Genomic DNA, 19,634 nt, shown 5'->3' on the forward strand with positions numbered 1-19,634 from the left:
GAAAATGGTAAAAATCCTGTAGCATACTAGAGACCAGATAGAGAATCATCCGTCTAATCTGTTGGTTATTTGTTTTGTTGGTGGCGATCATCTCTGCTTTTTCCTCACCCCAGTGGTGCTGACTCTCGTCATAGCAGAGGCCAAAGTGGTGGAGCAAGTACCCATTTCCCCCACTGACACCAAATGGCTGCAGGGGAAATGAGCTGCCTCACTCACAGCCTCAGCTGGGTCCACAGGGAGGATATGGGCTGTCCTGGGGACAGAGACTGAACAGAGTTGAAAGCAGTGCTCTCCAAAAGCAGGGTATCCATTGGTGTCAGAAGAAATGGTAATGTGGACCTTTCAGATCGATTTCAGGTCGGGTGCAACCAAAGTGTTCCCAAGTTCTGTTTTCCATGTCAAAGCTTAACTTCTGTTCTCCCCCAAGAATTTGCTTTCTTAAAGAAGGCCAAGATGTAGCATCAATACCCTTCTACTCTGGTCTTCCACAAAATTCCCAGTGTGCATACGCTATCCAGCAAACCCAGAATTTGGTAGTGGACATGGGGGCAGGGGCTGTCATGATGCCAGAGGTTTAGCCGAAGGACTCACCAGGCAGGTGGGTTTAACTTAACGGCAAGAGAAGAAGGTGAGACTCCCATGGTGACAGCCCCCCATGGGTGAGGACCTGGAGGTTGAGAAGGCAGGAAAAATAGTGTGTCATTTGTGGTTAAGTATAAGCCGGAGTGACTTCAATAGCTGAGGGGACCTTAATCTTTCTGAACCTCAGATGTCTTTCATCTGTAAATGAGAATATTATCATCTGCCCTGTCTATCTTGCAGGGTTCTAGTAAGAGCTCAAAACACAAATGAACATAGAGGACATTGCCTCGTGTAAACGTACTCAAAAACGGTGGCTCTTGTTCATATTACTTCCTGTATCATAAAAGAGCACTTTCCTGCATTTGAGTTCCTAGTAAATATGAAGAGTTTCGTTGCAGTAAAAAGAGAACAAACTTGATGCGACTAGATAAAAATATATTGGTATTTGCCTGTTGTGGCAGAGAGAATAATGGCTCTGCAAAGATGTCCATGTCCTAAACTCCAGAACTTGTGAGTGTATTATGTTACAAGGCAGAGGCATTCAGGTTGCAGATGGAATTAAAGTTGCTAAGCAGGTGACCTTGAGATATAGGGAAACTATCTTGGGATATTTCAGTTGACCCAATGTGATCACAAGGATGCTTAAAAGTGAAAAAGGAAGCTGTAACTATGGAAGAGAGACCCAGAGAGATGGAGGCATGAAAAGGACATGACCTGGCATTGTCAGCTTTGAAGATGGAGGCAGGGGCCAAGAGCCAAGGAATGCAGGCAGACTTCATAATGTGAAAGAGCCAAGGGAGTGACTTCTCACTCAGAACCACCAGAAATGAATGCAGCCTTGATCTTATCCCAGTGAGAGCTGTGTCAGACTTCTGATCTATGGAGCTGTGAGATTACAGAATTGTGTTGTTTTAAGCCACTGAGTTTGTGGTAATTTGTTACAGCAGCAATAGAAAATGAATACACCCGTCAATAGAAATTCTAGAGTAATAGCACATTCTTGGCTGTAGGAATGAAATGTTTATTAGCTGCACAGTCATTCAGGAACCTTCTTCATTCTTCTTCTCGTGTATAATTACAGGTGAATTAGTATTGTTTTCGCCATTTGCCTGCAATGAATTGCAGTTGCCAAGCTTGAGCAGCTACTTACAGAGCTCTTTTTACACTTTCTATTATTATGTTTGCAAAGATTTATATACAAAATACTCCTGCCTGATTCAGGCTCCCTGGTTTGACTTTGAACAGGGCATGTGGAGGGTAAATTGAAAGGGAAATGCCTAGTCAAGGGCAAAGAGCTGTTGATAAATTCCAATTGAAAATATTTACAGAAGAAAGATGGGTAGGGTCAAGTGGGCCTTTTTCCCTGTGATTTCAAGGTTTCCCCAGGAACAAGGAAGATGGTATTGCTTTACCCCTTTGCTGACTTCTAACATAAAATGAGAGAGAAATGACAGAAACCCAGCTCACGTTGTTTGACTCCCTAGAGGAGCTCAGAGAGGGAGAGGAAAATCCAAACTCCTAAATAAACATCTGTAAAAGGATTTGGAACTACGGAGAAGGAAGTTCTGAGGTCTGCTAAAAGGGAAGGAAGGGCTTTATTTACTGGCCAGGGATTGTACTTCCTGTTGTGAAGCTCGAGTCTGTTTCATAACAGCTGGGGGGCTGCAGTCTCTTGTGCTATAATGAGGAAGCAGCCCTCTTGGTTCCCCGCATTACACAAGTTAATGACCTCTACCGCGCAGTGAAATAGATGCAGAGAAGAATAGGACACTTGCTCTTGCAGACATAGCTTTTTTTCTAATTGCAGAAATATGTCTTCATATATAGTATTACTGAATATGCAGAACACCCTTTATTCTTGTGCATGCTCTTTGCTTGCCTGGAGATGAAAATAGCTGACAGAAATAAGCACCCATAAGCACCCAGGGTAGCCCCATAGCATATATGACTTGTCACACAGCCGGGAGCTGCAAAAGCCAGCATGGTCTGTGAGAAAAGCAATTCAATTTATGTCTTTCTTATCATATAACTTTGTCACAAATGCCACAAAAACTGTTTCGCAACAAATGTGCCTGGAAGGTCAGCCAAGGAATTGGGAAACTATATTTAAGCTGATGGGAGATGTTATAACCTGCCTGTGTCCTTTTGAGGATGAGTGCTACCTGGGCGAGGCTTGCTCATATAAAATACAGTGAAGACCTGCAAAGACTTCTTGGCTATTTCATTGGATGAATACTCAAATATCTAGCTTTTTTTCAGCAAAAGGATCTTTCAGGTTAGAGAGCAGAGGTGGGGCTCTATCATCACATTGTGCGAGTAGGAATTCCGGTTAGACCATTTGCTGTGTGACCGTGACTAGGTTAATTAACATCTCCGTGCCTCAGTTTCCTCATCTTTATTGGGAAGAATAATAAAACTTATGCCACATAGTTGTTGTGAGAATTAAGGAAGGCAATATATGAAGCCTGCACAATAGTACCTGGTGCTATAAAATGCCTGATCAGGGTAGCTAATTTGATTAGACAGAATGTACGTACAATCATGATAGAGGACAAAAATGTGCAGAAACAGGCGAGTCACCACAGGGAAGGAAGGCTTGCAAGCCCAGGAAACACTGCCCACCAACACATGGTATCATCTGTACCAAGCACTCAGGGCTCTCTACCACATCTGCCCAGCTTTTCCAGCCTGCTTCTCCATGATAATTCTTCAGGAAGCTTCTGCAGCCACACTGGTCTCCAGGCCTTGTCCGTCTCCTTCCCTGGTCTCCTACATTTTTCTCCCCCTCACATCCTCCCCTCTGCCCATCAATTCTGCTAAGAGTTTCTCTCTTTCTCTTTGAAATCTTCCTCCTTTGAGCTTACGCAACTAAAAGTCACAAGACTTTTTTTTAAAAAAAATAATGATGTGAAGGAACTTTAGATATCTTGCTTATGTTGTAAATTTAAAATTCTGGACCAGAAAAGTTGTGTGATTTGACAGTCTTATTCAACTCCACTCTTGGAAAATATGGACTCTGAACTAAACCCCAGGTTTTCAACTCCCTTACTTCTGGCCCATACTAAATATTGGGGATACCACTCTCCTAGCACCGCTGTATTCTTTCCCCCTGTAACTTTCAGGGTTTGGTCTCTTATTTCTGCATTAGATTCTAAGTGCTTCCTGGGCAGCAATCAGATGTCAGCTTTGCATTCCCCAGGATATCTCTCAAATCCAACTCTCAGATTCTTGAGAATCTTTATGATAAGTAAATTTATTGACATTTGCATTGAGTCAATGACTAGGGGACTTATTCCCTTCTAATGCAAAGTCTATAAAAGTCAGGTTGCTTTCCCCCACTTCGGGCTCTGTGGATCGGTGCACCCATCTCAAGAGTGGCCCCTGATGGTTGTGAATTTTGGCTGTTTCTATCAGCAGGTAGTATTCTGGACTCTTTCCTCAAATACTGGTTCCATCTCAAAGGCATGTCCTTCGCATTCTGCTATTGACCACACTGGAAGTGAAACTATAGGCTCATTTTTCATGCTGGGACACAGTGTTTAAGGAAGTAAAAAAGACAAAAGGAGAACAGACCTGCTTTGTTCCCTTTAATCTCAGGTTTGGTGGGTTGCAGAATTTGGAGCAGGCTTTGGAGGCCAGCAAATCACACCACATTGCCTCCTTTGTAGTCTCCAGGGAACCTGGCTACCAAGTTCCTTTGCAGGCGACTGTAGGACAGTTTCAAATTTTCAACATTGAGCACATTGCCTGAAAAATGAAAGGAAGGTAGGATCCTCACCTGTTATAATGGGGTGCAGAGCCCTGGCAGGAACAATGCAGGGACTTGTGGCGGCAACTGGCATGGTAACTTCTTGTGTCTTCATCTCCTCTGGATGTTCTTGCTGAAGACTTAGGTGATCCACTTGGTGAGGGGCGGGTCCCTGTGTTGCCTCAGTTAATTGCATGTTATCCTGGCCTTTCACAGCCTGGAATTTAAACCTTGGTGGCCTTCTCTCTGACACAACCTCCCGGTAGAATTAAATGTCACTCTGGTCAGATCATTCATACTGATTCGTCTTCAACGTAATTCCAGATGCCTTGGAACTATTGCTCTGCAGTTCTCAGCATTTCCAAGAGGAAAACCATGGCCAGGCCTTCTTGGAGTGCTTCTCCCCCACCATTCACAGCCTTTCACCGACTAAGTCAGCTGCCCCCTTTCTGTCTTAGCCCAGAAATATTGTTTCCTCCCATAACCTTGGAGAGAGCAGGTTGGACCAGATGGCAAACACCTATCGGTTCCAACATGCCGGGCATCTCCTTTCCCTTGATGTGGTGTGATGGAGGGAAAAGACAGTCGGACTTGGTGCCAGATTTGGGTTCTAACAGTAGCAGTCCTGCTTCCTGGCTGTGTGGAGTTCAGAGTTCACTTCTCCAAGTCTCAGTTTTCTCATCTCTAAAATGGGAATGACAATGCCAGTCTCAAAGGGTTGTTGAGTAAGCATTAATGAATGAGGTCATGCATGCAGAGCATCTAGTATAATGCCTGGCACACAGGGTGCACTTTAGTTATTATTACTGTGTTAATAACAGTGTCTTTCATGGAATTAAAAATAAAAAGAACTGGTCAGGTGAGGCCTTACAATGATATGTTAAAACACTAGGAAATAGTAAGTGCCATTCTTTGCCATCAATCCTCTAGCCCTTCTCCTTCCATTTTGGGGCCCAAATCATGTCCTATTGTTATTGCATAATTTTGGGGGGTCTTGTTTCCATCATATTTTACTTTGTCATGTATTCCGCAGAATCTGACAAGGTGCTGTATGCATGGTAGTGTATTCTAAAACATGTAATATATTGAATTGATCATGTTTTACCTAACCAACCAGTCTACCATGCCAAATAATCACGATGACAATTCCCACCGTCCTGACCAAGCATCAGAGTGAACTGATGAAGCAGCAGTAGCCTAAGATTGCCCACCCACTGAGCAGCACTCCCAAGTTTTCCACTGACAATGCCGAAGAGGGCATCCCGTTCTACACGCACAGGAGCAAAACCATTTAGGGGCGGCCGGGAGCTGGATCTGGAAGAGGCACAGAGGTTGAGCAGAAATAAGAAGGTCCCTCTAACTGAGCAGCTACCACAGAGCTGACACTAACCACACACTATTTGTCATGACCCTTCCAGCCATCCTTAAGGCAGAACTTTTGGTCTTTCATTTCAACAAGGAAACCGAGATCCAGAAAGATGAAGTAACTTTCGCACAGTCCAGCCAGGCTGTCTGAGTTGACAGCCATGTGGTTTTTTGCCGTGCTGCCTGGACTTCTCAGCAAAGAGAAAGGGACTGCTTATGTTGCCCATACTCAGAAAGTATGCCTGGTTTTCTGTGTAACTCAATTGTCTCTGAGGTGTCTCGGGCCTTTGGATGACAGTTTTCACACATACTTTCGTGTCCCTTTAGCCTCCCTGGGTGTGTCAGGAGGTCATTCATTGCATACTTTCCAAAATGAGAGGCCTGGAGTTAGATTGCCATATTGTAAGACTCATTTGAACAGAATTAAAATACCCTACCTGATGCCCTTACACAGTACTTTGAATCCATTGCCAATAAATATCTTCCCGAGTGAATCTAATTTTAAGAAATGTGTTTTTTCTTAACTCACAGACTCACCCCCTCCCAGCTATTGCTACTTGGAAGAACATTGGTCTAAGAAATCAGAGACAGCGCCTTGTAGCAAAAACACTCGGAATTTCCCCACAAGCACAGACTCCCATGACAACCAAACAATAAAAGAAAGGAGAAACTCGTTATCTTAAAGCCACCAGCCGTAATTCCTTTCTGCTAAAAACCAGTACAATATAGATCTTGTTTAAAATTTTGTTCTTTTTATGACTGACATGAAGAATGACCCTGAGTTTAAAAGTCCTTTCTACTGCTCTATTTTACCTCTAAACTGGTACAGAGCTCTTGGTATAAATTATCCAATGAATGCATTGATAAAATGACTTGATAAATTTGACTTAACTCGCCTATACTGTCAGTAATTATTTTGACTATCTCCACACACTGGTCTTCCAATAATCTTCATCCTTTTCCCCCAGTGAGACTGTCTAGGCTGACGTATCTCTTTATGGCACAGTGAGGGAGCAGTTGATACAGTGTAGGCCAAAATGATTGATCTATTTCCGGTTTCCCCCTGAAAGTAACTCACAGTTTAACATCACTGATTACAACTGATGATTCCGTTCTAAAACGAATTGTACACTTATTTTGCTACACATGGTTCAGTTCCCAGCAGCGCCATCACCAAGGTCTACTTATGGATTCAATTCTGAGGCACAGAAAGATGTTCAAAACTCTGTGGTGAAAAGAGGTTTAATTTTGCATCTTCACTTCCATTCATCTCATTAGAATCTTTTAGTTGGGATATTGTGTGACAGATACCACAAGCAACTCCCTTCCTCCCTCCCCCCAATTACATTTCCTTTTGCTGTACCCTGGACAGAGAACCTGTGAGGTTTCCTGCCCTGTAAATTATCCATATGTGCTTATCCCTGGAGTAGTTTAAAAATCAGAGCCAGGGGGGCCATTTTTCTCTCCATAAATCACCACAGAATCAGTCTGTGACAGATCAGCAGCTGGAATGACTCCCAGACAATCTTGGGATGATTCGTTTCTTCATGAGGAGTGATTTTCAGTGCCCCGAACCTACCCTCTCTGTTATCTGCGGCTAACACCATGCAGTGTGCCATGCGTTTCAATTAACTTACAAAAATTTCCCATCTCTTTTACTCTCTGTATGATGCTGTGTGTGTTGTAGCACAAGATATACAACTCTTCACCAATTTTCTCTCTTCAGACAGGCTATTGTGTGTGAAGATTCCCCATAAGAATTTTCACTGTATCTGACTGTTGTAAGAGAAAGTTTGAAATAACCTGAATACCCAAGTAAAAGACATCAGTCAGATAAATTGTAGTATAATAAAATGGGATATTAAGCGTCTGTTTAAAATGAGGTGTCTGCAGAGTATTTTAATGTTATGGAAAGTTGATAGTACTATAGTGAACATCTTTATACTGGGTCATGAGCACCTATGCAAGAAATTCTGTAGGATATATTTCCAGGAGTGGAATTGCTTGTTGAAAATGTTCAGTCAAGTACAAAGGCCCTGGAAGGGGGAAGAGAGGGTGAGACTGCTGTCTGTGTTGCAGGGAAAGAGAGAAGACCTGTGTTGACTGCTAGCTGGTCCCAGGGTGTGAGCCATGGGGAAGAAGAGGCCTTCTGTCATTGCGATCTCATTCCCCTGCAATGGACAGCCCATGGAAGGTTTGAAGCAGGAAAGTGACCTGATGATTCATAATAAAAATCGAGTTATAAAATAGTTCTAGTATAAAACAGTTCAAGTACAACTATTCCGATCATTTTTGAGATAGCATATTTCTAATAAGTGTAGGAAAGAGGCCTTGGGCTGGAGGTACAGACTGGGAGAGCCAATCCAGGAACAGGTAGAGATGGCAGATTAGCAGGAATTGGAACCAGAGATATTGACTGCAGCCCGGGCTGCAGGGTGGGTACACATTCGGGTTTCAGCTCTTGTGTTTGCTTTAGGGTCACCACTGTTCTGCCCTTTGGCCACAGTGAAAAGAAGAGTAACTTGAAACCCCGCTCCCCGTCCCCCCCACCCCCATAACAACAGCTTGTTTACCTGAAATGGAAAATTCCTTAACACAGGATTTACCAGCTCCCCAGGATTTTAAAGTTGTGAGGTCAATCTGCATTTTAACTGGGATAAGATCAGGATTAACTGAACTGAAACTTGGGCCTCAGCCTGGAGTTAAGACTCGCATTTCCAATGTCGATCTTTCCAGTTTTGCTTTAGACCGCCTATAAACTGTTGCAACTCTCACTCATCTCATGATTCCATAATAGTTTGGGCAACAGATTTCCATGACTTGACTCACTACACAAATTCCGCTATGAAGTTGTTTCTACAACAAAGCCACAGTGGATCGATTTGGTCAAATAACTGCTCAATAGAAGGGCGGGGAAGCCAGTCGAAGCAGGGATTTGGTGTCAGGTAAACACAGTAACACGCTTTTAATCGAACCGGGTGTCTTTCCCTTTCTGGCCAGTTGTTTTGTTGTGTAGACAGAGCGTCAACCTGTCCAGGTAACATTTCCCTCTTTCTCCAATAATCCCTCTCTATTCTCCGTCCTCGTGGCCTGGACTCATTCCTGCTGTTTTCCCTGTCTACATGCTGCAATATCTGAAATGTTGGAATTGTGGAAAATCAGAGGAAAGGGGAGTCTGGAGTGCTTCTGTCAAACAGCTTCCTCCCTTCATCACTCTTAAAGAATGGGCTGGTGGGCCCCATATTAAGGGAGAGTGTGAACACTGCTGCTCAGTAGGAAATGATTCACACGCCCTGTGGGTCTCTCTGATTCACTGAATAGTTCTGGGTAACTAGACAAAAGCAAATATTAAATCTACCCAATTCAGGGGGATTAGCCAGCTGTTTCCCTGCTTCACACTGACATCCTCAATGTGGGACATTATCTTCAAGGGGTGCACTTCCTTTTCTCTCTTTTGAGGTTCATCCCAATTGTGCTCCTTGCCTCTCCTCTCAGGAGGCTAGGAGGATGCCCCCTGCCTGTTTTCAGTCTTACAATGAGCATGGCCATTTGGTGCTGACACGTGAAAAGGAACCCGGATCCTAGGTCTGCACGTCTGGGGGAAATGCTGGTTTTCCTTGAATTCAACAGGCAGCTAATGAGTTTTCCATCCCTTCGGCTTTGGGAGCTGCTATTGTGTCTGTTGGTGTTTGCAAATATTAAGTGGTCAGCATACTTCCTTCCATTGCAAAAGAAGACTTTCCGAACTCATAAGTGGATGGTCATTTATAAAGGTTTGATTGGATTTTGAAAATAATTTGAAACAAACTCTCTCTCTCTGTGTAAAAAGGAAAAAAAAAAAAACTGTATTGACATGACACCATGGTGTTGGGGGTAGGTCTGGTAACCAGGAAAAAGGGGTTTCTTCTGTCCCTTGACTGGCTACATTTAGGAGAGTGCTTGGCTTGGCAGGAAAACAACTGGTTCTACCTTCTCACTTTAGCCTCTTCAAAAATCTTCTTTGAAAATCTTCTTCAGTGAAAAGGTGTGCAGATCATATAATACAGCAGATCATGAGTTACCCTTGCCATCTTCTGCAGATGATAAATGTAGGCCATTTTATAAAAATGAGAGCAAGATGGTGATGTGAGAATAAATGCAGAAAACCATTTTATCTACAAAACAATTCAATCTGGACCACAGCCAGGAAAAAGTAGTTAGGCTATTAGTAAGTGATTAGAGAAAGGCAAAGGCTGACTTGAACACAACAACTTCGATCACTAGGACACATGTTTGATTCCCTATAAAAAAGCTGCAGAAAATCCATGACCTAAATCTCTGAACTTGGGTATTTCCAAGGAAAGCACCCAACTTCCCCACTGTCTTAGATTTAACACAATTAATGAAATACCCAACAGGCCCCAGAAGTCTTCTGTGTAATTAGATCAACAGCAGCACGAGGCACCAGCAACTGAAATTTAGATTTCTCTCCAACCAAGATGCCTTCGGCTTAGTAGCATATGCAAGTGGAAGGGAGGGGGTAAAAAACCCCAAGAAAACAAACAAAAACAAACAAAACTTCTGAGGCAATTAAGAACCTAGGATTTTCCTGAAGGCAAACAGCTGAACTCACATTAGCAGTGAGACTGAAAGAAGCTCATTACTCAGAGTTTACTCAGTGTGGGGCACAATTCATTCCTGATGTTTTAATAAAACATGGATTGGTAGCGATAAAAATCCATGTGTTTTAATATAATTCAAGTTAGTAGTATCAGCCTCGTTTTTTACAGATAAAGAAACTGAGGCTCTAAAAGTCATCAGCAATCTTGAAGTCTAGAAGATTGCAGGGCCAGAACTCAAACCCCAGGACATGGGACTCTAGAGTTGAGAGCATATGTTATCTTCTTACCAGTCACACCTTAACTAGCCTCACTGGAAAAGGATGATTACACATATATTTTTTTAAGTGAGGATGTGGAGCGGGCAGGGGGGGAAGGAATATAAAAATGTGGCCCAAAAGTATTTAAAAAGGAAGCTCATTGGCACGCCAGGTCATGAAATGAGACCAGGGTGTGAACGTGAACTAGTAAACCACAATGCACCTGGGAATGGCCCCGACATAATTGACTGTACTGTCTGGAAAAATGGTGAGGCCTACCAAGAAAGAATGCCGAGCAGCAAAGTGGTAGGGTTTATATCAAGCAAAGATCAATATGTCATCTTTCTTTGCACTCTAAGTAGTTTTCCTACTTATGACATGCCTCTTCACCCTGAGCTGACTCAAGTTTATTGGTTGAGTGCAAAACAGGAGGAAAGCCAGTGGGGAACTGACATTCTTTTTAGATTGAGCCTCTACCAGTGAGACCCCAACTTAGGGTAAACCTCCAGGATTTCAATGACGGAGTTGCTTTCTTAGTAAACAACACTAGAAATTCCTCCTCATCTTCTTTCATAGTTCTTGTGCTCTTTATCAATGATTTGTAGGTTGGAAGAGAAAACCCTGCTCCCTAGATTTTAATAAGCTTATGGAGAGGAGGATGGGAGTTGGACGGTACCTACTGTGTTCCCCCAAAAATAAGACCTAGCCGGACCATAAGCTCTAATGCATCTTTTGGAGCAAAAATTAATATAAGACCCGGTTATATTATATTATATTATATTAGACCCTGTCTTATATTATAGTAAAATGAGACCGGGTCTTATATTAATTTTTGCTCCAGAAGATGCATTAGAGCTGATGGTCCGGCTAGGTCTTATTTTCAGGGAAACACGGTAGCAGCTTGGAAGGTAGGAGCAGAATTCAAAAGAGATCTTAAGAAATTGAAGAAGGATTCATAAACTGTACAACAAATACTTGTTGAATGAGTGATGAAAATGCAAGGAAGATGGAGATGGAGAAGCAGGTTGTAGAGCAAAAGGTCTATGGATCATAATTATGGTACCTTTGTCTCTGAAATAGAAACCTAAGATATATCATGACAAGCATAAATGTACTTCGCAACACCTGTTCATTGAGTGCCTATTTGATTCATTCTGTTGAGATTCTGACGAAGCAGAGAAAAGGAAAGTGGGAATCAAAATGATCAGCTGGACTGCCTGTTGGGCAGTCCAACAGGTTATTTCTTGATTGCTGCATTAAAACGTAGTCTTTGCATTTTTCAGCTTTATTGGGGGTAATTGACATACAATACACTGCATGTGTTTAAAATGTGCACCACAATGAGTTCTGATTTATACACACACCTGTGAAACCATCTCCACAATCAAGATAATGAACATATCCACCATCCCTACAAGTTTTCTCCTAACCATTTGTAATCCCATCCCCTCCACTCTCAGTACCCAGGCAACCACTGACCTGTTTTCTGTTACTACTGGTTGTATTTTATAGACTAAATTTATATAAATGAAATGCTTATTTTAAAGGCTAGCCTCTTTCATTCAGCGTAATTATTTTGAGAGCCACTCTGTTTCAAATGTCAATATTTTATTTCTTTTTATTCCTAAATATTCCATATAGTTGTTTTTTTTTTGGAGCTTAGTTATTACTTCCATGGATAAATTAGTCAGTTGACAGATTCTTACTCTTCTGTTTTTTGTTGTTGTTGGTTGACTTACATCATAGGCTCAATAAATACTTAATTTATTTAAGGATTTGGTTAAAAAATTCCCTTCAAGAGGATTCTATGAGAGGTCATTTATTTATTCAACCACTCAGCAAAGATTGATTGAGTCTTTACTAGTGTTAAAAGGTAAACTGAGGAATATTAAAATTTGAAAAGTTTGAGTAAAATATCACTCTGAATGGGGCAGCACTAAATTAGAAGTGGCTAGGAACACTATACTGACAAGAGTTGGGAGAGACTTTTATAGAGAAAAGGTAGAAGCAAAGAAAGGAAATGATTGGCTATAGCTTGAAGCCTAGTTTGCTGTTTGTGATTGGTTGTCCTTAGGTATTTTTTTTATTAGGTTGGTGCAAAAGTAATTGTGGTTTAAAAGGTTAAAAATAATTGCAAAAACCGCAATTGCATCAACCTAATATAACCTAGGGGCATTTACAGGCTTAGATTATGGTTTGCTTTCGTAGGCCACCATGGCAATTAGAGCTGTGGGGGCTAAAAAATAATACTCTCCTCCCACCTTCTAAATTCTTCTAGCTGGGCTAATAATCAAATTAACAGAGACGGATTAATGGAGAAAATAAAATTTTGATATGTGTGCACAGGGAATTCACATAAACATGAACATTCCAAAGACATTGAATATATATATGTCATTTTGGACAAAAGGAGAAAAGGGGGAAACAGGGTCTTAGATTTCAGAAGTGAGAATGAATGATTTACAGGTAATTGAGGAAGCGGGGGGTGGCAGGGAGAAACACATGTCAGGCAAGTTCACCCCAGAAACGGGGTGATCCAGCCACCAGGCCCCTGCCTGGAGCCATCCCACCCACCATTACTCAGGGCAATATCCTAAGGTTTCCTTCCTGAAGCAGGCCTTTCCCACCGAATCTCTTAGGCAGGAAAGGGGGAGGGTCAAAGGTTCTGTCTGGGTCTTTTGGTTCTTCATAACCAGCTTAAAATCAGTACCGCAAAAGGCACAGTTTTGGGGGGTTCCCTTCAAAGTCACCTCAGTCTAACAGCCTCCTTGTTTCATTCATGTAACAGTGGGTCCCAGGCAGTATTCTAGGTACTAGGGCTATAGTAATAAAGAAAACAGACACAAATCCAGCTCTTATGCCCTTATATCCTAATGAGAGGAGCTGGGCAATAAATACAATAAAAACAAAAATGTTATAGTATATTAGAAGTTAATACGTACAATTTAGAAATAATAGAACAGGGTAAAGGGCCATCAGATGCCATCCTAACGATGCAGCCTAGATTTGGACAAACACCCATAAATTGGACTGAATGGAGACTTTCGTGTGGTTTTCTCAAACTCACGAGATTCTGTGGAAGTCACCCTCTAAAATGGGACCTAAAACCAGGCTGCCATGAATGGCAGGAGTTAGAGAATGAGGCGCTCTTTCCATTGGAACCACCCCCACGTATTAAGCTTTTGTGTCCACCTGGAGGACAAAGGAGAGAGAATGGCTGCCATGCATCAGCTCCTCCCCCAGCTGGAGGAATCAAGTCGGAGAGTTTTAAAATCTGGAGAACACTCTCCAAAAACTCAAAGCTCGTCACATTATGTTGGTAAGTGTCCCATTTCAGTTCCAGATAAAAACCTGGACCCAGGAATGTGTGTGCTCCATTAATTCCAAGCATTCATTTATTTGATTTGGGGGAAGGAGAGACAGCAAGGCAGACCAAACTGAAAGTTCCGCCAAGCCAAAATGTCTTGCTCAAAAACGGATGAAATGGGGCCCCAAGTCTGTAGCCAAAGAATGTTGGACACTTTCCCCAGCCTCAGAAGTGTTTTTTCATTTGAGCTTAGGTAGGTTTGAGGGAGGCGTGTAAGGAGAGAGTTTCTGTAACTAGAGGAAGTGCCTGCCTTCAGCACTTTTACTCTAGTGCCATCTGGCACCCAGCCAAGGTAGTCTGAACTTTCTGAGAAACTTGATTTCCTGTTCCCACTGCCTATGCTCACTGAGAACTGGGCCAAACTTCACCCATGAGATTCTTAAAAATCTTTTGGGAAGACAATTTGTTTTGCTTTGTTTCAGAGTCATTTAAATCATAAAACTGTCAACTTCTTAAAATCCAGAGGGGGCCTTACCGTCACCTAGTTCAACTCTTACATTTTACAGAAGAGGCGAGGCAGAGTTCAGAGCTATTATGTGACAGTGGGGGGCAGGGGATGGGAACAGGGTCCAGGTTTCCTGACTCTGAACGTGGTGCAATTTCCTCCACGGATTATAGAAAAGTGCAATTCCAAATACTAGGCCTGGTGAGTTTTACTATATGTGAATGATACTTCACAACCTGACGTAAAAAAAAGTTTGATGCCAGAGTCCTGGGTGTTTTGTACTTTCCCTCTCAGTAGCATTATTGTCACTAAGGGAAGGCACAGACAGTCCTTTTGATTGTTTGTGTGTTGAGGAGGAAGCTAAGGACTGAAAGTCTATGCATGCAGCACGAAGGCATTAACTATGGCAATTGGAAAAAACAGCTTGCTGGGTCCTGAGCAGGGCAGGTCAAGAGCTTGTGATAGTGCCGTGTAAATTTCACTTCCCAATGAAATGAATCACTCTTCGCCAGTCTCTGCTTGGGGTTCAGGATTGAAAAACAAAGCAGGGCTGGCCCCGTGATAGGAAAGGGACATTTGGTATTCTCATTGGCTTCCTGGCTAATTACAAAGTGTTAATGACATTCAAAGGAAACTCACCTCCCTCAGTGATCTACAAATAAGGAAAGGCAACAGAAGGTGAGCCAAAGAAAAGACAGGGTCCTCCAGGGAAAGTGCAGAGCAAAACCACTCAGCCCTAATAATCATCAGAGAGAAGCATCTTCATTTACAATGGAAATAGAAGCCCCAGTAACTTGGAAAATCAGCACAGGCTGAAATCAAGTGGGACCAAGAGCTCTTAAACTAATCATAGCTGGTTTTCAAAGCTCAAGGATTTGTTATTGCAAACTGTTTCTCACACAATAAGCTGAAAGAATAAATGGTGATGTCTTTCTTAACGTCCATAGTAAGTAAACATACGCGATCTAACAATTAAGTTCACGAATTGATCCTAGAAAAAGTGCTATATACCTCATTGCTGAATATCAATCACTACCATCACTTTTGAAGTACTCCCCTTGGGAAGCTATGCACCCACGCCAGCACCTAGTCCACCCTTCAAAGCAATTTTGGAACTCTTTTTCTGGAATGGCCATCAGAGTTGTTGTCATATTACACTTGATGTCCTGAATGTCATTCAAATATCTCCCTTTCAATATTTCCTTTATCTTTGGGTAAAGAAAGAAGTCATTGGGGGTCAGATCAGGTGAGTAGGGAGGGTGTTCCAATGCAGTTATTTGTTTACTGGCTGAAAACTCCTTCACTGACAGTGCTGTGTGAGCTGGTACATTGTAGTGATGCAAGAGCCATGAATTGTTGGCGAAAAGTTCAGGTCGTTTTCGACTAACTTTTTCACGCAGCCTTTTCAGCACTTCCAAATAGTAAACTTTGTTAACTGTCCAGTTGGTACAAATTCATAATGAATAATCCCTCTGATATATATAAAAAAAGTTAGCAACATCGTTGCAACAAGTTTGTGAGCTTGATTGTAAGCATGGAATATAAATAATGTGTGTAAGAGGAATTAGGAAACAAGAAGAGAACAGATGGAGACAATACAGCTGTTTAACTTTGATCGTAACGGAAAAGATTCCTTAAGCAGATCAACATAATATTTTGTTTTGTCCCTTATGAATATTCTTGATGAATTATGCTCCTGTAGTTAAAACAGTATTAAAGTCAAGATTTCCATTTTTTCCTTTGTGAGCATACATTTGATGGTCAGGATCAGTTAATTTTGATCGTTCCTACAGTTTTGGTTTACATCAAATATCATTCTTGGCATTCTGGGGTCTGAATCATTTTATTCACCAGCACTTTGAACTCTGCTCCACTCTCAGCCTGTACTGAGATTACTGAATGAATGAATTCAGCAACTTCTGAATTTCCCTTCTTGAGGTTACTATGCATTTTATTATACTTATTCAATAGTTCTCCAGTCTCTCCCAAGCGTTGTTTATTTGTTTTCTCCCTTTTCTGCTTCTTCACCCTTTCTCATTTCCAGTTTGCTCTGTGTGGTGTGTTTTGCATGTTACATGGCTTTCTTTACACAGGATTGAGATGTGTCACAGGCAACAATTTCTAGACATCCGAGTTCATTAAAGTAGGGGTCAAAATATTATGAAGGCCGAGGGTGTTCACCATGACAATAGGATGAATGAAAATAATCACCGGCTTCAGGTCCTGGTTGCTTTAAGGTATCTTTAAGGATACATTACTTCTCCACTGTTAAGACGGAGGGATTGTTTCTGCCTGACTCGTGACTTCCTTCACGACCCGCGAGCAAACAGCCACAACATCCACTTTTAGAAATTCTCTACTTTTAGAAAAGATTCACACATTTTGCTTGGGCTTGCGTACCAAGGAGGAGGGTCCAGTGAAGCTACAAAGTTAAAGACTTGCCCAACAAATGGCTTGTAGGGTCTTGGAGCTAGAATGTTCTGGGAGACCTGCCCTGTGTCTTTCTGTGACGTGGGTTTGCCTCACCCTGGTGCTAAGTTCACCATTATATGAACTGCATTACTTCAGGAAGAAACAAAGGACAGAAAACCACAATCAGGGACACCCAAAGCACCCCCTTTTGGTGGCCCGTCTCCTTTTGCGCAGCTCCTTCACCTGCTCTTCCACTGTGCAGGCCCTCCTCCCACAGGTGCTGAGCCCTGGCCCACTCCTGTGCTGGAGCCCACAGAGCACAGCCAAGTGGCTCTGGCAGCCAACAATGCCCCATGTGCTGCATCATGCAGGCAGAACAGCCAACCTGAGGTCCCTTAGTTACAGACGTAGCCCCATTTCCTCTGCTAGGAAATGCCTTAAGATCCTTTTCCACCTTTTAGACCAGCAATACTAAGGATGGATTTGAATCTATGCAGGCCTTTCATACTCTACTGGGCAAAGTGTCTGTTCTGCGTAAAATGGTGGGCTTGGAAACATGAGGGATGAGAGATCGCTCAGAGATCAGACGGGATCGTGTCTATAGCTATTTCTCCATCTCCTTGTAGGTACCCAAGACTGCCCCTGTGCCTGCTTCCTCGCTGTCTGCTCTAGGAGCTCTGGCTCCCTTGCTCACCCCAGACAACTCCCCCACCCCAGCATGGGCCCCTGCCTTAGGCACAGACACAGCTGCACCCTGGAAAGCATGGCTCCGACTTGAAGCTCAACCGCCCACCTTTAATGGCAAGATTTGTGTCAACAGGATCATTCATTGCCATTGCTGCGTTAGAAGCCATCTTCCCCCGACAAGTCAGCCCACCTTTATATTCAGGAGTTCTCAGTAACCTGAAGGGAATTCCTAATTCCTGACACTGAACACCACCAGCTGTCCCCATTTCCCCACCATCCACTTGGTCCCCAAATTAGCCAATGAGACATCTTGGGCAATTTGAAGCCATAATTGCCTCAGGTTTCCCTCTTAAGGGAAACAGTTTAAGATGTGAAACAGTTAAGAAAGAAGACAAATCTTGCTGAGTGCTTTGTGCACCCAGTCATACTCCTTTATATCCATCTGGATAAATGCAATTTACAAATGCCTCATCAAGGAGTTCAGCTGAAAACACTATTCCAGGCCTGTTCTGTAATCGGAAAAACACACACACCAACTAGCCGTATTCAGCTCAGAATTTAATGCTGTCTCGTTTTTTTTTCTTTAAAAGAATGTCAAATCAAGGCACAATTCTCCATCACAAAGCAGGATGAGCTGTCAGGTGGAGACAGATGAGGATTACAGAGTTACTGATTTGGCACAACCACCTAGAAACAAACCGAAAAGGATTCTGCAGTGTTAAACAGGCACAAGGCATTCTTTTCTGAACACCAAGTGTCCAAGTTTCAAAACCCCGAAGAAATGCTGCTTCTAAACTTTCGGCTGGGGCAATTTATCTCCTTTCCCAGCTGGAGTATTTGTGAGACGTCTCTCAGAAAGAAACAACTCAATATGCAAATTTTTAAGCCTTTGTAACGGGAAGAAGTCTATTTGAGGCAACTCTGGATTGAGGAAGCAGAAAGACTTGAAAATGCATTTTTCACATGGGTTTTGTGAGCTAACCAATGCATTTAGGATGAACGTGGTCACTTCATTCTTTTTTTTTCCACTAGAGGTTATCTGCAAAGACCGCAGGTAATGTTTAAGCAAATTTAAAGGCTATTTCTCAAGAGTTAATAAAATACAGTAATTTAGAGATTTGGTTTCTAATAATTTAAGGCCTGACCCCTCCCACCCAACACCTACTCCACCTCCAGTTAGGTGAATTGGCTAACAAGTAATAATAATGCTTACTACCAAATGTAGGAATGTGTTTTTAAATGTTCCCTCTTTTATTGCTCTCATTGAGAACTGACTCAGAGAAATGTACCACACAGAGCAGTAGACAGAGGGACAGCCAGATGGATGGATAAACAAGTACAGCAAAATGTCAATGGTGAAATCTAAGTCGTGGGAACATGAGGGGTCTCTATAAAATTCTTTCCACTTTGCATGATGTTTGATTTTTTTTTTTTAAGATTTTATTGGGGAAGAGGAACAGGACTCCATTGGGGAGCAGTGTTTACTTCCAGGACTTCTTCCAAGTCAAGTTGTTGTCCTTTCAATCTTAGTTGTGGAGGGCACAGCTCAGCTCCAGGTCTAGTTGCCATTGTTAGTTGCAGGGGGCGCAGCCCACCATCCCTTGAGAGAGTTGAACCGGCAACCTTGTGGTTGAGAGGATGCACTCCAACCAACTGAGCCATCTGGGAGCTCAGTGGCAGCTCAGCTCAAGGTGCCATGTTCAATCTTAGTTGCAGGGGGCGCAGCCCAACATCCCTTGCGGGAGTCGAGGAATCGAACCAGCAGCCTTGTGGTTGAGAGCCCACTGGCCCATGTGGGGAATCGAACTGGCAGCCTTTGGCATTAGGAGCACGGAGCTCCAACCGCCTGAGCCACCAGACCGACCCAAAATTTTTAATAATAAAATGTTAAGAAAAAAATATCTACCACTCATTTTGAAAATGTCTACAAGAAATCTAAGATGTGACTATTGGGCTGAAGACTGGGACATCAGTACTCTGTCGCCTGACGGCCAAACATTGCTAATTTATCAAATGGGTCTGGGAGTGCAGGAAATGGAGGTTTCCCTGCTAATAATCCTCTAGATGTTTGAGTGCTTCACATTCATTTACATTTCAGCATTTTCTCCAATTCTTAGACTCTTGGCAAAAGTTTTTGCTCAAATGCAGCAGTACATTTTAGGCTCTGGCT

At 42.6% G+C, this 19,634-nt stretch overlaps 1 long non-coding RNA gene across 3 annotated transcripts in view; it reads left to right on the forward strand.

Moving 5' to 3' along the window:
- The window catches only part of LOC109455012 (uncharacterized), a 69,991-nt gene that overhangs the window by 23,097 nt on the left and 27,260 nt on the right, over positions 1-19,634 (forward strand). The window contains exon 5 of one of the 3 annotated variants that reach the window (XR_012493417.1): positions 17,404-18,874. The exons of the other annotated variants lie outside the window; for them this stretch is intronic. This is a non-coding gene — a long non-coding RNA (uncharacterized LOC109455012). Of the gene's footprint in view, positions 1-17,403; positions 18,875-19,634 lie in introns of those variants that run through there. 3 annotated transcript variants of the gene reach the window in all.

This window comes from Rhinolophus sinicus, chromosome X, assembly GCF_036562045.2.
Source record: "Rhinolophus sinicus isolate RSC01 chromosome X, ASM3656204v1, whole genome shotgun sequence".
Lineage (NCBI taxonomy): Eukaryota > Metazoa > Chordata > Mammalia > Chiroptera > Rhinolophidae > Rhinolophus > Rhinolophus sinicus.